Here is an 18,685-nt window from a genome sequence, read left to right as displayed (position 1 = left end):
TGCTATGTTTTAACTGCTATAAAATTAGCTTGTGAATTTTTGAGACTGATTTTGTATATCAGTTAGCATTTTCATAAAAAAGAACTTTAGCATCCTATAATATTTCTAGTAATGTAAATAATCCATTTCTCAAAATATTCATTAGGAATCTACTATTAAAGTATTTTCAAAAACAACCCTGGCATAAAATTCTTAACAGTTTTCTAATTATACAAAATATTCCCACATTGTTTCTTTAACACAAAGTATATTAGACACTGTAGATAATAAAATATCAATAAAGAAGACCACTAACTTCAGAGGAGTTGAAAAACATGAGCTAAGTCACGAAGAAATAGATTTTCTTAAGTTGGACCATACATGGCAGCGCTCAGAGACACCTCTGACACAAGTCTAGAGATCATGCTCAATAGTGCCAACAGCACAATGCAATACTGGAGTTGAAACAAAGCATACAAGTATGTGCTCCAGATCTTTAAGTCAACTTCTGGCACTGAAAATATGGATTAAAAGTAAACATCCTGAGTGATGAATACAGCCAAAAGGCTAGAGGTTAAACCTTGCATATGTAATGCCCTGGGCTGTATCCCCACTGTCACATGGCCTCTTGAGCTTTGTCCAGCATGACCATAGGTGGTTTCTATCAGTACAGGCTCAAGAAAATCTGCATGTTGTTAGGTCCAAGTAATGAACCATCAGACTTACACTGTCTGGAATGGACTCTGAGCATAAGCAGTGCTGGGGAGGTCCCCCTGAAAAAAAGTCAATTCATATAATTTATAGATATGGAGATATTGTTTTTGTGCCTATTTGATATTAAATAAATGCCATAATTTTTTTTATAAAAATGCAGTCATTTTTCCTTAGTGCATGTCTTATGGCAGTACCAGAACCTGGTAGTAATCAGATTTCCTATCTTAACATGGCGAGCCAGGTTCTACATAAAGACCCTTAAGTCTTGAGAGGAGTGATCCCTGAGAGCAGAGCCAGGAGTAAGCCCTGAGCACAGCCAGCTGTGGCCCAAACAACAACAAATAAATAAATAAAATGAATTAAATAATAAATTTTAAAATCTGAGTCATTAATTGAGAATTTTGAAGAACAGAAAGATTAAAAGAGTCCAAGTCACCTCGTCAGCTGAAAGTTAAAGCTAGATATAAATGCCAACTAATCACTCTTTTAAATAAAACATGTGATGGAGAGAGAAGTTGTACTTATCCTTTTCTATAGCTACATTGTTATTTAACATTCTGACATGGCAATTTATTTGGAAATCTTTATCTTCATGCCAAAATGATTTTCTGATTATAAAGCTTTTCTTTCAGTTTTGCATAATCAGTTCATTCATCCATTCATTCATTTGAGACACTGTCTGATAGAATAAGTTTTAATTGCATATCCCATTTCCAGAAGCTAGTTATTCCCCAAGAACATATTCTTTTTGAGTAATTTGGTTTTGTTAATTTGCCATGTGAAATGTCCCACTATCTCTCTGAATTTTAAAACTCTCTTTTGACCTACTTCTTAGAATGGTGCCCTGAGCCCACCAGGAGTGGTTACTGAGTACAGAGCCAAGAGTAACCTCTGAGCACCACCAGGTGTGGCCCCAAATCAAAAATAAATACCGTATTTGCCAGTGTATAAGAAGACTGGGGTATAAGACGACCCCCTAATTTTGCAGTTAAAACATAGGTTTAGGCCTATATTCGCTGTATCAGACAGAACGTTCCTGGGCTGCAACTGTATGTACCACAGTGAGCCAATCACAACAAGCAAAGGTTCAGAGGTTATACTGTAATAGACTTCCTCTCTGACTCTGCCAATCTGAGCAGGCTTTTTTACAGTGTAGATTCGGGTCCAGACATTGTCTAATTTGCATGCATCAAAAGCCTGCTTGGATTGGCTGAGTTAGAGAGGTGGTCTGAGTAGCCTTGCAGTGATTGGTGCAGGATTGAGTTGAAAAACTCATTTTGTGGCAATGTTCAGACAATTTTCATTTAGCGGCATATTGAAACATTTTTGGGATATACTCGGCATATAAGACGACCCCGATTTTCGGTTGACTTTTTTGTTTCAAAAGTCGTCTTATATGCCGGAAAATACATTAAATAAATAAATAAAAGCTATAAGCTTTATCAGTTGGGGTACTGAGATGCAGAGACTCAGTGAGCTACTGAAATAAATACTTTGCTGTCATCAAGATAAAGTAGCCCAGAATAAAACAATGCTGAACAAGGTGTTCTGCAATAGTATCCACACTATACTCTGTCAGTAACAGGTGACAGGGAAGACTGGTTTCTTTGCAGTATTAGATCTTAAGGTAGCAGCTGGTAGAAATCAGTTTGCTTCTTAAAGCTACTTCTGTCTAGAAGTGGCCCACTACCATGACTGACACAATAAATATATACTAACACATGACAAAACATTTTAAAGGTATCTCAATCTTCTCCCCCACTACTTTATTCATCATGTTGAATTACTTTACAAAAATCTTATAAATAAGATTTTTTAATATACAAAGATAATATTTTTATGCTATACTTTTAGACTGTCTTGCTTTATTAAATACACAGGAGAAATTATACTCATCTCCCCCCATCTTTGATGATTTGACTATTTCTTTTCCCACCTATGTTCTCAGTTTCTCTTTTTGCCTTGTAAATTTAAACACTTCCAATAGTCAGATTCAATCTCCTACATTTTCTTCCCTGTCTTGGTGAACTTTGATGATAAATATATAGCTCATATAGGTATACATCACTTTTTATAAGTTGGTTCTTAAGCTGAAATACTAACACCCTTCTGGAAATTCTGTTCAATATATTTCAAAATAACTTTAAAGTAAATGTGCTTAAAAACCTCATTAGTTCCTTCTTCCAACTGGCTTCTCCTAATTTCTTTAATGTTAATTACATATTTTCTAAGAAAATCATGCTGAAAAGATTTGTCATTCTTTTTGCACTCAGAATTGTGACAAACTGTCAATTGCTTTTTATAGAAAAACCTTTTAAATCCTCCCTTCATTTCTACCCACAGTTACACCATCAACATCCTTATCATCCTAGTGCTGACATTGTTATAATAGTGCCCTGCCATTAATCTCTCTCTCTGAAATCATAATAGAAGTGTCATAGCATCACATGGGATCAGTGTCCTAGAGAGGGTAAGAAAAAATCAAAAGGAAGCCCAGAGTCTAGCCAGAATTTAGAGGCAAGGAGACACTTGTCAGGCAGAAAGGAATTCAGTTTCCATGGATAAAACAAAAACATGTAATAGTGGTAGGAGGAGTGAGCAATATCTAAAATCAATTTAGATTTTGTGAGAAAGGTGTATTTATATATAGTCTGTGGCAATTTTTATACAAAGGAAGTACTTTTGTTCTTTTTTACTTCATCCCTCATGATAGCTTTGAAACATATCATGCAATTTTTCAATTATTTTGGAATAATCCTACATATAAAAGAGTTCAGCTGGAAACTAAGTCCAATTTTCCACATACTAATGCTGCTCAACTTTTTCTTGTATCCAAGTGAAAAAAGCCAAGTAAGATTGAAGATGTGGATCCCAGTGTAACAAGAGAGAATTGTTAAGAAAACTGCAGCATACCTTCAAATTGTGTACAGACACCAACACTGAAACTACAATTAGTATTTTTGGATTAAATAAATCAATGTTGCCTGCCACAAATATCATCAAATACTGTTAGAAATAGAGCACTGGGGTACATGCCAAATAAAAGATTCCAGAGTCAGATGAAAGAAAAACAGAGGTAAACCTCTGATCACTTTCTTTTTCTCTACTTTGAAAAGACTTATACTTCTCCTTCAGAAGAATAAAACTTATTACTACACTAAATTCCTCTCCCTCTTGTAAGTTTTCTTTCCTTTCCCTTTTACTTTTCAATAACTCTTTCTGAAAAGTAAAAATAAGTAAAAAATAAAAAGATGATCATGGAATAAGCATGATGCAGTGCACCCAACTAGACACACAACACAAGCTGAGAATGAACAGAGAATAAATCTTAGGGACAGGCTCCTAACCTACAAGAATAGAGGAAAAATGTTCTGCTTGGAATCAATCTGTGCTTCATATCTTAGATCCCCTTTTCCTCCTGAGAAGAATGTCGATCTTCTCAAGTCTCAGCTACAACCTAAATACTCAAGACTTTACCTTTTCCTAGCCCTTGTACTAGAAAAATGAAGCCAAGACTGTCAGCCTAATACTGACAATTTCCCCCTTCATTCTTCCTTCTGAAGTTGAATACAATCCAATGCACTTCAATTTTTATTGTACACTTTGACACAAGCTGCTATAGAAATGCAAATAGTAAGTGTAAACAAAAAAATAAGCTCCTTTGCATTTTTCATATCTCATTGTATTGAGGCCAATTATGGCTAGTCAAAAGAAATACCACCACATGCACTTAGTATTTATATATAGATTTTCAAATTAATGCATGTTTCCCAAATTTAATGTCTACATATAAATTTATATATTTATAAATACATAGACATTAGAAAATACTGTGAAAATTCATCACAGAAACAATTTATTCTAATTTTTATTTCATTGTGCTATTGCTTTTCACCAGATCTTGAACATGTGCCACTGCCAGTTTTGCTTATAACTTCAGACAATTGTATTCATACTTACCACTCCTATAAAGGAATTATGTCATACATTGTTCTTGTTTGCCAATTCAGCCACATTTTTGCATTATTTATTACATTTCCTTGAAATAGGTTTATCAGATATGTTTCTTTTGGCAGACAATCTGTGCTAAATTCACCTTTGGCTGAAAGTTTATTTCGCTTTCTCTTTTCTTTTAGTGGGGAGACTATGTGGGACACTCTGGGTGGTGCTCAGGCTTTACTCTTGGCCCTGTACTCAGAATCCACTATTGACAAGACTCAGGGGACCATATGTGGTGGCAGGAATTGAAATGAGGTTTACTGTATGCAAAGTAAGCACACTACCTGCTGTACTATCTCTGCAGCCCCTGTTTGGCCATTTTTTAAAAGAGATATACCAAAGTGAGGCCCAGCTTCATGCCCCCCTCATATGCCTCTGCCCTCCCCAACACACACAAAGAAAAAACCCATTAGCACTCAAGGGAGGTCGACTGACTCTACGTTCAGTCTGATATTAGAAACTTGGAATGGAAAATTGAGAACCTGACAGGAGAGTGTTCTTTTTTATGACTAAAACCCAGCTACAAACATGTTTGTAATCATGGTACTTAAAGATATTATTAATATATATTTAAAAAGAGGTATTTCATTTCTTTCAAGTGATTCCTAGTAACAGGTTTCCTTTAAAATAAATATCATGTTTTGATACATACATGAGAGGGGAAAGTGAGCAAAATACTATTTTTATGAGGTACACTAAATTGAAATACTTAACGATATTTTAGGGTACAAAATAACAAATTTATCTTGTACCCTTCTGGTTTCTTTAGAAACTGGATAAATATAAAAATAATTAGACATGTTTATAAAGAAAAAGGAAAAATATGTACACTCTCTGATTTCATAAAGAGACCCAGAAGAGTTGAGTGTCACCATTGGATTTTAAATCCAAATTAAAAAAGCACAGTTAAGAGGAAGGACAGTTGGAAAGGGTGGGGGAAGTAGACTGTGTTAGCTATTCAGGAAGCAGTGACTTACAGGTCTTATTTTTGCCTTCTCCATAGGAAAAATAAGAAAACTCATTAAGAGAGAGGTGTGCATATAAATATTTGTAAAATATCGGTCTGCGAAGCCTGAAACACAATACAGTAGACAAGGTGCTTGACTGATCCCCAACATCCCAGAGGGTTCCTTAATTTTTTTCTGGAGTTATCCTTGTGCACAGAGCCAGAAATAATCCTTGAGCTAGTGTGACCCAACACACACTCACAAACTCACTCACACACACACACACACACACACACACACACACACACAAAAGCACAGGGCATCCTCCATTCTATGTTCAAGGCTCCTCCTGACATTTACATTTTAACATTTACCTTTTCACCAAAAGCATGATTTGGAATGGCAAAATTTTACTCCCCTCCAATTACCACAGTGATAAAGTTTTCATCAGAATGAAATGGAGGTATTCTTTCTTGCTAAAACAGTTTCTTTAAAATAAATGGCATTTCTCATAGAATATTGCTTTTTTTAACCTACAAGGCAAGGGTTTTTTTTTTTTTACAATGAATTGAGTTTTTAAACATATTTAAAACTTTTAAAAATTGTACCTGAGAGAAGGTAGAAATTTAAAAGCATATACAAAATGATTCGCTCTAAAATCAAAATTAAAATTTGTCTCAGTTTACTAAATACTAAATACATTATTTGAAAGCAGTTGAAAAATAGGTAGCTAAATTAAATGGACTGCTATAGCATGAGTGACTGTTAATTTTCCTCATTTATATTAATGTAAAGCAAATCATCAAAGAAGAAGTGATAATGCAACAGCATTTGTTAGTAAATTCCACTTAATGCTCTGGCAGTTATAGATGTATCATTAATTACACGGTGCTGGATGCAGCACTAAATCACTTATTGAACATCTTCCTCTTAATGTAGCCCTTGATTTTAGCCACTATCAAAAGAATACTTCATCTTAAAGAGCTATCAAAATATTGATCTAAAACTCTAAGTTTAATTGGCTACTTCACAATTATATTGTCTGGGAATAGAGTGGTTGGCAATGTTTCTCATTACTGGCCAATTATTCTTATAAGAATAAAGAAGATAAAGCTGCAGATCAATTACTTGTTAGACATCCTGAGTGCTATGCAACTACCTGTTTTATCAACAATTTATTTTCTCCTCAGTCATAATGTAAAGTTAATTCCTATGCAGAGATCACAATTGATAAGGGATTGATGATGGCAATCATAAATCAATTTGCGTACTAATTTTTTCTAAGATATATGGCACAGTAGAAAACTTCATTTGTAATATATGTTCAGTACCAAAGGTGCAAAATAAAACACTATCTGGTTATTATTCAATTAGTTATTGTTACCACCCTCAAAAGGAAGCACGCACCAGATGTGGCTTTTGCCTTCCTGGTGCAGTGCCTAATTTTCCTCACAAGAATTACCTGCCAAAAGGCCCATTCAGAGAAGTCAATCATTGACCCTTTACGTGGATTATTGGCTATAATTCTAACATGGCTGTGACATTACATTTTCTCTTTACTTTTATTTATTTGAATTTTGTCTCTTTTCTACTACAGAAATTCGGCTTTAGCTTTTCTACACTCACAAAGGAATTTCAGTACTAAAGCAAGCTGATAGAAGTTCCCTGCTGGCTTAGCATATTTGCAAAGTAAAGTCCAGCCAGCTTTCTCTTTTTCTGTCAGCCTCCTCACTTCTGAAGGCCAAGTCAAAACATAACATCTTCAAGACAATGGTCTTCTCTCCCTGCCTTTGAGCATCAAAGCAGAATGATTTCTGTCTTGGAAACTCTCCCTGTCACTTTGAATACCTCCTTGCAACAGGTTTGGTCAGTGTAAAATTAGATTATTTCACTAGGTATAATTATTGTATCCCTTTCTGTAGTGTTTTTCTCTTTCTATTATCAGGTCATAGGAAGTGGGTCTTAGCCCCTAGCTAGAATACTATTTCCCTCAGGTTAAGAATATTAGTTATCAGGAGTAAACCAGGATTCCTGCTATCCTTTAATTTACATCAGTAATGACAGCTAGGGCCAGGTACTTCTTTGATATGTAAGAATTCAGTCTTCCTTTTATCCTCTAACTCCTAACTGAAACCTATTCTATTCTAAGGTTACAAAACACCAAAAGCTATGTGTATTTGTTCTGAAATCAAACAATGTACATTACATTCCTTTCATGTTACAACTGCCTCTTTTTCCCTTTATATACTCCCTTTCCGAAAGATTAAATATGTCACACTTCTGCCAGAGATGTGGTGACCCCATACATACTGCGTGTGGTTTCATTATTTCATATTTCATATTCATCCACCTTGTGTACCCACTATTCCCAGTGAGGATTATCTGACCCACTAAGGGTTTGCTTAGGGAAGCAAAAACGTCCACAGCAAGTTATATTATCTAATTCCAAGATTTGGGGAGCAGATATTTTTCTCATTACTTTTAAGACTGAAGTTTGGTTTTTTTTTTTTTTGTTTTGTTTTGTTTTTTGTGGTTTTTGGATCACACCCAGCAGTGCTCAGGGGTTATTCCTGGCTCCAAGCTCAGAAATTGCTCCTGGCAGGCATGGGGGACCATGTGGGACACTGGGATTCGAACCGATGACCTGCATAAAAGGCAAATGCCTTACCTCCATGCTATCTCTCCGGCCCGAAGACTGAAGTTTTATATAAACTCATAGAACTACTCATATCACTACTGAGCATAACAACCAGATTAATATTTTTAACCTTTGAAAAGAAATAATAAGACTTATTATAAACAATTTTGATGAAGAAATAATGATTGTATCGACTCATTAGAAGTCAATATTCTAAAAAAAAGACAAGAGTATTTATTTTGATAACTTAACCAATTCATACCACTTGTAATAGATGCAAGGGAATAGTTAGGGCAGAGTATATAGAAAATTAACTGAGTTTTATTAGACCTAGCTAATCAATTATAGAGTAGACTAAAAACATGTCTTCAGACAAATAAAAAGAGACAGTGCTTTCTTTATGTGTATACTTGGGTTTGATGTTTTGAAACACATCACTGCTGGTATTTTTCTCAAAGCAGGAACATATGAGTACTAACAGGTCACAAGTAACTTGCTTTTGAGTACATTAAAAATAAAATCTTGCAATCTCTCTCCATCCATAGTCTGTGAATTTTCTAACTGGGATGCATTTTTTCTTATGATTTTCTCTAGTATAACAAAAATACAAGAATTATTTTTAATGAATTTGAGATCAACGTGAATTACAAGTCTTTCACAGTTATATATAAGATACATAGTTATAGTGAATTAGGGCAATTCCCACTGCCACTGTTCCCAGCATACATCCCATACCTTCACCATTAGCTCCATAGACTGCTAGTGCAACATGTTTCTTTTGTGAATAGCTTGTTGTAGTTTAGGTCTCTTGATTCTATTGTTGTTAACTTTGGGTTGGGTGTTTAGGTCTGATCAATTTTTGTTTCCACTCAATTTTCATGACACTGTTTTGCCCGTGATACTATCTACTTTTTTTTTTTTTTGGTCAATTTGTAAGAAGACATAGAAATGTGAGGCATAACAAGTTAATTCGTGTTCTCTGGTTAAGAAAGGAAGGAAAGGAAGGAAGGAAGGAAGGAAGGAAGGAAGGAAGGAAGGAAGGAAGGAAGGAAGGAAGGAAGGAAGGAAGGAAGGAAGGAAGGAAGGAAGGAAGGAAGGAAGGAAGGAAGGAAGGAAGGAAGGAAGGAAGGAAGGAAGGAAGAAGAAGAAGAAAGAAAAGGAAGGAAGAAAGAAAGAAAGAAAGAAAGAAAGAAAGAAAGAAAGAAGAAAAGAAAGAAAGAAAGAAAGAAAGAAAGAAAGAAAGAAAGAAAGAAAGAAAGAAAGAAAGAAAGAAAGAAAGAAAGAAAGAAAGAAAGAAAGAAAGAAAGAAAGAAAGAAAGAAGAAGAAAGAAAGAAAGAAGAAAGAAAGAAAGAAAGAAAAGGAAGAAAGGAAAAAAGAGAAAGAAAGAAGAAGAAAAAAAAGAAAGAAAGAAAGAAAGAAAGAGAAAAAGAAAGAAGAAGAAAGAAAGAAAAATAAAGAAAGAGAAAGAAAGAAAGAAAAAGTAAGAAAGAAAGAAAGAAAGAGAAAGAAAGAAAAAGAAAGAAAGAAAGAGAAAGAAAGAAAGAAAAAGTAAGAAAGAAAGAAAGAAAGAGAAAGAAAGAAAGAAAGAAAGAAAGAGAGAAAGAGAGAGAAAAGGAGCCCCTGTCTAGAAGCTATAAACTTAAGTTTAAAAGGAGGGGGAAAAAGGAGAGCTGATCTGGCAAGTTTTTTGTTTTGTTTTGTTTCCTGCATAGACACAGTAAGTATTGGGGAAATTAGAAAGTAAATTCCCTTGGCATAAGAGATACAGGGTGTCTCCACCATTGAAGCATACTGTCATGACATGTTTCATTGTCAAGAAAGATCCCAAGGGCTTTCTTTATGGTGCCATAAAATGTTCTGCTCAGTCTTTTTTTTTTTTTTTGCACAGGTCCTAGGATGAAGTCTAGGATAAAGTCTTTCATTATGATTCCAGAAATTCTGCTCAGTCACAATTGTTGTAGTCAGACTTCTGTAATTTGTGATGTTGTTTTTTGCACAGATCAAAAGAAAGAGTGTCTTCTGATTTTATTTCACCATTAGGTGATGAAGTAGGGCAACCTGCCCTAATATAGTTGTTGCTGTTTCCTGATCATCAGAATGTCGTATGCACCTAGCCTGGTATAAGTTGGTGACAAAGCGGTATTCAGGACTCCCCCAAGGGGATTTTGATTTCTGGTGCTGGTGCAGGGAACTGGGGTTGCTGGTGTTGGGATCTGGGGTTCGGGTTGGACAGTCAATGTCCGATCACGAGGTCTGAGTCGAATACCTATGACAAATGTTCAGGGTGGAAGGTGCCCCTGTATTATAAAATTTATGGGTTCTTATCCCTATTAGATAATAACATATTTCTATATATAAGATTTCCCCCATTTTCGTGTGCCAATGCAAAAAGAAATGATGCCATATTATATTATTGGTGCATTTGGAGGTAAAAATGACAAGCTATACAATCTCTGTGCCCTAGTTTGTCTAAGAATTATTTGAATTTTTTATCTTTGACTTACCATTTTAATCCCTTAACTGATTAATTAACTCAAAAAGAGTTCTTAAACAAACAATTGCATATTACTTATTTGTTTTCAGTTAAAATACAAGTGAGAAATATGTTGGTCCATTTATAAAATACATATGTGACTTAAACCAAATAAAAGTTAATTTCTCACACAAAAGAAATTGGCTGTTTTGAACCTGGATTTTCAGGATAATTCTTGGATACTATCACTATCATATATCAGCTCACTGTTGTGCCTCCATTGAATACTATCTATTTATACTAAATTAACTACTCACACTCCAGCCACTACTTAGGCAACCCAAGGAGCAGAAAAGAAGAAATAATAAAAAGTGCTTATGTCCTTTTATTCAGTCTATAATGAGACACCTCACACTTCCATGAGATAGCTCTCATTGTCACTGCATAGGATTTACCATATAGCTATACCAAGCTATAAAATGAGCTAGGAAATGTGCATTAATTTCAAGGAGTTGCACAGTGGGGTTGTACTGGAAGAGAATGAATATTAAAATGTTCACTTGACCACAACACATACCTATATTTCAATCACTTTTTAAAAATTCTACCCAGAATTTGGAGAGGTAGCTCAATGGGCTGGGAGCTTGCTTAAATATTGAGGCCCAGGTCTGATCCCTGGCAAAATATGGTCCACCAAACACCACCAGGAGCAATTTCCAGCATAGAGTTCTGAATGCCATGAGCACTGCCAATTGTGGCAGCAAAAGATAAAAATGGAATAAAATTCTCAAGAGAATTGTAAAAAAGGACTAGAGTCAAGATTTAGTGTTAACAACATTTAATGTTACCTCAAGATTTAATATTACTTCAAGACAATGCATTAGACCCTAATGTTTACCACTAAAAAGTCCAAGTTTAATTCTTCCTACTTACTTTCTGGTAACCCTAAGGGATCTTGCCTTGTTGACTTGAATTCCCAGTACTTATTGGTTATAAATACAATAAACACACACTGACATCTGAAGGAATACATTATATAGCTAGGAATTATGCATTTCAAATAACTAGAAATAGAAACTTTTACCAACCAAGCACCAGGGCATTAAATAGAAATTTAACATGCCACTTAATAACTAGGACTATTATAAAAGTCACCCAGACTCTCCAAGGTTCATCCTCCTTCTTTCTATAATGGAGGCAATAAATCAACTTCTAGTGACACTGACTGAAATTTATCTGAAGAATTCTCGTACATTCAAACTTTTTGGACTTTTCTATACTTTCAAACTTCCTCTAGCTGAGAATGACACCAGCATTCTCCAAGTTTGCCTGGTCAGGAATCTAGGTGCCATGATTGATTATTTTTACTTCATTTGGCTTTCCTACGTATAATTGCCAAATCCTCTGGAGTTTTATTTTCTGTCTTCTAATTTCTCCAAATAATTTCATCCATAATGCTCCTATACCAGTTTTTTATTCCATTATATTTTTCACATTTTACATAGATTACACCAAGATCTTCTTATATATTCTCAGTTCCTGCAGACTTGCCGATTTGCAGCATGGCTTTCACATAGCATTCAGTGATCTCTCCTAACCATAAATGAAGTTAAGGTAAATGCTAAAACCATTCAATGAATTTACATTTCCCTATGATCACTTTATCTTAGAATGATCAAGATGCCCTAGATCTCCTTCTGTCTGTTATAGTTCCTCACAGTCTCACATTTTTTCATTTGGGGCCAGAGCCATAGTAGAGTGGGTAAATATTTGCCTTCTACACAGCTTATGTGGGTTAAATCCCCAGCAGTCCATATTTCCCACCCCCAGCATGAACACATAGCAGTGATCCCCGAGTGCAGACACAGAAGTAAGCCCTGAGCACCAATGAGTACAACTTAAAACCTAACCAACTTAACAGGCAAACATAATCTTCTTTGAGTCATTTGGATGTACAGTGTTCTTTCATAAGGCTCTGCACAGTCTATTTAACAATATTCCTTCTCTTTCTACCTTTCCAAATTTCTATCTAGTTATCTTTCTTAGTTTGCTTAGCATTTAATTATTTCTTTTGATAAACATTTTCAATCTTTACCCTACCTTCAGACTTCATGAGTTCTTATTGCTCTTTTTTTCATTTTCTTTACAGAATATGCTAGTCTATTTTTAATTAATTGCTTAATAATATAGTCACATTATTGTTAGATCCCTGAATGCAGTAACTAAGCCTGTTTTTTACTTTTCATAATAGTGAAAATATGGTAAATCTACCCATCTACACAGTTGTTAGAAAAGTGAAATCGGGAAATTTGCCTGTATATGGATAGACATGCAGAGTGTCATGCTAAGTGAAATAAGTCCGAGGAAAGGGACATACATAAAATGATCACACTCAAAGACAATAGAAATGAGGGCCAGGAGTACTGGTCTATGGTAGGAGTTTGGGGACAGCAATTAGGACATTACTCTGGCAATGATAGTTGGAAATTATAATTATTACTATGGATAAGAGCTGGGCGCTGAAAGGATGCAAAGTGATATATGCATGATCCCTTCTCAGTAACAGCATTGCAAATCACGATGCATAAAAGGAATCGAAGGTGAGGGAGTATCTGCCATAGAAGTAGAATTGCAGGGCAGCAAGGAAATTGGGGACATTGGTGGTGGAAATGATCACTGGTGAATGGATGCTGTTGGAATATTGTATGAAACTCAACATCAAGAACTTTTTAATTATTTATCTTATGGTAATTCAATTTTAAAAGAACTTAACAATATAAATCTAACAAACCTCAAAAGATAAATATAACAGAATAAATGGAGTAAAATATGTGTAAATATAATAACAATTTTGGATTAAATTTAGTTAAATTTAGTCATTAAACTTTTTAAGTTTTTATTTTGCTATAAAACGAGCTCTTTTATGCCCAATCTTTTGCTGCAACTTATACTAGTTATTGAATCTAAACTGGATTTCTTAATATGTGAGCATTCTGACTTAAAATAATACATGGATTTTTATACACTGTGTGGCTTATTTTGAAAATGCCCTTTCAGTTTTTCTCATTTGCTCTTTCTTTCATGGGAAATAAAAGAGAAAAGTGCCAGAGGGTAATCAATGAAGTTTTTATCAAAGAGTGTGATGATAATACCTAGGAAATAAAAAAATGATTCTTGTGGCAACTCTACTTAATATTATTTCACTCTACCTTACATTTTCTTTTTTCAATAACTATATTACTTAGCTAGAAATAATCTCATTGGGATGAGCCTTCTAGCATATTTTGTTTATAAGTTGGTCTTCAGTGAAAGATTTCATAAAAATAAGTTTCACCATCAATATTTAAAAACATTTTAAATAAATTTAAATAGTTTTTAAAGATATCGTTTTATGTTATTTATAAGAATCAAAAATTTTATGGGGTAAAGTTATATTTTCATATAAAACGGTTACATTATATTAGAGGAAAATGATTCTTAAAAGGCTTCACAAATATTTTAATCTTATAAGTCATTTAACAGAAACTACAAATTTATATCAACTTTAGAGACACAATAAAGAAATAAGCTGTATATATGAAATATATAAAAACCAGTATAATATCCAAATAGAACTGTATTTAATTTAATAGTGTTTAGAAGGGAAGAGATCCAGAAATACAGACTAGTATAATATATATTTATATGAACGTTTAAAAAAAACATGATTTTTATTATAAGACCATGACTTACCAAGTTGTTAATAATATAGTCACTTCAAGCATTTAATGTTCAAATATCATCCTACCACCAGTGTGACATTCCTTTCACTAATTTCTCACCCTTCACCATACTCCCTCTGCTTCCTTGCTGGCACAAACAGATTTATTTCATATTGTTCATTATAACACAAAGGCCAATGGAATTATCAAAACTTAGATCAACAAGGGTCAGTTTGAAATAATTGTTCGTAAAGTCAGTGTCTAAGGATTTACTGGGCTGTGGATGATGCTGGTAGAGCCCTCTGTGTTACTGTTCAGTCTCACTGAGCTTGGTAGATTACTATGTAATGTACCCATCATATTTCTTGTAATACAACCAGGCTGACACTACTATAAAATCTTGAGGTGTTGTGTGGTCAGGATTTATCAATCTGAAACTAACTTGGTGATTTGGCGATTTGGTGAGATTACATTTTGGATGAGGGCTGTTTCTATAGGAGGGTGTAGGCTGGGTACTGGGATCCTGTAGTTCAGGCTAAAAGGGGAATCTGCTACCATTTATTCTGAAAATGCCAAAGAGGTATCATCCTGGATTAAACTTACCTAGTAAGTCTTGGTGCCATTATTTTCTGAAGCTGGGCTGTTTTTCTGTCAAGAAGATAACAAGTGTGGGTGGAAGCTACTAGGTTTTGCAGTAGGCAGATGAGTGCTGGGCTTGACCCCAATTCCATTCCGAAAATAGTCCCAGAGTTTCCAGTTCCGTGCATAGTCTGGTACCGCATGAGAAAGCTCAGCTGCTCACATTATTTGAGTTCAGTCATGGAGCTGGGCCATTTTTTTTTTGGGTGTAGGATATGGCACTGAGCTTCTGTGGTTCATTCAGAAAAGAAAATATTTCCCTACTCCTTTTGAGAAAATCTCAGAGGTATCAGTCTGTACCAAGATAACTAGAAAGAATTGGCAACAATTATTTTCTTTGACTTTGTTTTTTACCTAATCTATTCTAGAGTGCATCATTTTCTTCTCTTAGGTTGAGTTTGAATTGTGTTATTTATTCACTTACAGTTTAAGTATATTACAAAACCTTGAATATAAGATATTTAAATACACATATATTCAGTATAATAGATCTATTGGAGATAATATTTTAAACATAACAAGATTTTGGTAATGAAAATATATAACCTATTCTCTATCTCTCCCATATAAACACATATGTTTACATATGTAAACACAAATATAAAATACATTTGGGCATGTGATAATATTTATTCCTATACTAAGACACAATTTATCTACACAGAAAATATTATATGGGGCCAGAGTAATAGCACAATGGGTAGGGTGTTTGCCTTGCATGTGACCGACCTAGGTTCCATTCCCAGCATCCTATATAGTTTGCCAAATACCATTAGCAGTAATTTCTGAGTGCAGAGACAGGTGTAACCTCTGAGTGCCATCAGCTGTGGCCCAAGCCCCCAAAGAAAATATTATATGCAGACATTTTGAACAAAAATTTTGTCAAAATGATAATCTTCTTAGTTTATATATTAGATTTTTATTTAGATTTATATTATATTTCTATAACTCCTAAAAACTAATAAAAGATTTTCAGAAACAAAAAATAGCAACAAGTGAAAGAGAAGATGAGCTATTCTGGAAAATTAGGGAAAAATCAAATTGACATATTATCACAGAAGATTAATATATTATTCATTAGAATGGAAACAATCCATGGCATAAATTAAATAGACAGAAATGGCTAGTTAAAATAGACATTGGAGGGGCCAGAGCAGTGGTGCAGCAGTAGGCTGTTTGCCTTGCATGCAGCTAACCTAGGATAGACCACTGTTCAATCAATCCCCTGGCATTCCATATGCCAGGAGCAATTTCTGAGCACACAGCAGGAGTAAACCCTGAAGCTTATGGCATTATACAGCAGACTTCATTTGATTTTTATAATTTTTCTATGTTCGCCATATTTCAGTATGTTGTCAATTTAGGAGATTTGGCTCAAAATATCTTTGAAGGCCAAAGAGATAGTACTGTGGGTAAGGCATTTGTTTTACATGGAGCTTACCCAGATTTGATCCCTAAAACCAATATGATCCTCAAGCACAACCAGTGCTGATCCCTGAGCATAGAGAAAGGTCTAACTAAGTCTTAGGCACTTTCAAATGTGACCTAAATCAACTCCCTCAAAGATGCTATGATAAGTAATTGTGAAAGAGTATATTTACATCATAATATTTACTTGAAAATAAACTCTATAGTCATTATAACCTTCTTTATTAAATGTTATTAAAGACTAATATTTATTTTTGTGTACTTGGTTCTATAAGAAGACTAAAATGCAATAAAACATAAATACAAAGATTTCTGCAAGTCTTGGAAGCCTAGTACCCAAGTGCTGTACCTAGAGAAAAAATGACAAGAAAAGTACTCACTAAGAATAAGAGTTAGAACAGGACAAACAAAAATCAATGACAGAAATATAGCACAAAAAGAGGTAAAAAAAAGAATTGGATTATGCTTTCATAATAGAAAACAGTAACTCCTAGAGGGCCAAACTAGAAGAAAACATAAGACAAGTACTAATAGTAAGTATTGAAAAGGGGCTAAAGATAAGTATAATTTATAAAAATCACAATAGAAGATCATAAAAAATAAATCCAAACCAGCAATTACTATTAAAATGTAAAAGACTAAATCCAGAAATAGAAGGTCATGCTGATATAAAAAGAAAAAACTTGTGAAGACTGGAATAAGGAATCAAGATTTACGGAAATATTTATGTCCTGATGCCAAGAATAGATTTGAGGTATTTGAGTAGATTTCTAGTAAAAGAACACTGTTAATAAGATAAGATTTAACAAAATACTCAACCTGAATCTTTTTCTTCCCTCCTAATTAATCATTAAGGCAATTGTCTTTCTATTTATTTTTGCCTAGTTGACTTATCAATTGCTAAAAAAAGATTATAAAGTTGCTAACTCCTATTGTGTTTCTATTAAATGTCTCTGAGTTTGCCAATATTTCTTATATATTTGTTATTTTGGCATTTCTATGTTTGTTAAATGTTCTTTCTGGTGTGGTTATTTATTTATGGTTATATAACATTCAATTTGTTTTTATGTTTAGACCTGAAAGTCAATTTTTTCCAATATGAATATAGTAATTTTTTTCTTTCTCTCTATCTCTTTTTTTGTATATACATTGTATTCCATTATTGAATAACAATATTTTTTTTTTCTTAACACCACCCATCACCAGTGCAACATTCCCATCACCAATGTCCAAGTCTCCCTCCTCCCCACCCGACCCCCGCCTGTACTCTAAAAAGGTTCTCAATTTCCCTCATACATTCTCATTATTAGGACAGTTCCAAAATGTAGTTATTTATCCAACTAAACTCATCACTCTTTGTGATGAGCTTCCTGAGGTGAGGCTGGAACTTCCAGCTCTTTTCTCTTTTGTGTCTGAAAGTTATATTGCAAGAATGTCTTTCATTTTTCTTAAAAACCCATAAATGTGTGAAACCATTCTGCGTTTTTCTCTCTCTCTTCAGACTTATTTCACTCAGCATATTAGATTCCGTGTACATCCATGTATAGGAAAATTTCATTGACTTCATCTCTCCCTGACAGCTGCATAATATTCCATTGTGTATATGTACCACAGTTTTCTTTAGCCATTCGTCTGTTGAAGGGCATCTTGGTTTTTTCCAGAGTCTTGCTATAGTAAATAGTGCTGCAAATGAATATAGGTGTAAGGAAGGGGTTTTTGTATTGTATTTTGTGTTCATAGGGTATATTCCTAGGAGTGGAATAGCTGGATCTTATGGGAGCTCGATTTCCAGTTTTTGGAGGAATCTCCATATCGCTTTCCATAAAGGTTGAACTAGACGGCATTCCCACCAGCAGTGGATAAGAGTTCCTTTCTCCCCACATCCCCGCCCAACACTGTTTATTCTCATTCTTTGTGATGTGTGCCATTCTCTGTGGTGTGTGGTGGTATCTCATCGTTGTTTTGATTTGCATCTCCCTGATGATTAGTGATGTGGAGCACTTTTTCATGTGTCTTTTGGCCATCTGTATTTCTTCTTTGTCAAAGTGTCTGTTCATTTCTTCTCCCCATTTTTTGATGGAATTAGATGTTTTTTTCTTGTAAAGTTCTGTCAGTGCCTTGTATATTTTGGAGATTAGCCCCTTATCTGATGGGTATTGGGTGAAT

This window comes from Suncus etruscus, chromosome 4, assembly GCF_024139225.1.
Source record: "Suncus etruscus isolate mSunEtr1 chromosome 4, mSunEtr1.pri.cur, whole genome shotgun sequence".
Taxonomy (NCBI): Eukaryota; Metazoa; Chordata; class Mammalia; order Eulipotyphla; family Soricidae; genus Suncus; species Suncus etruscus.
Note: the sequence above shows the minus strand (reverse complement) of the source record.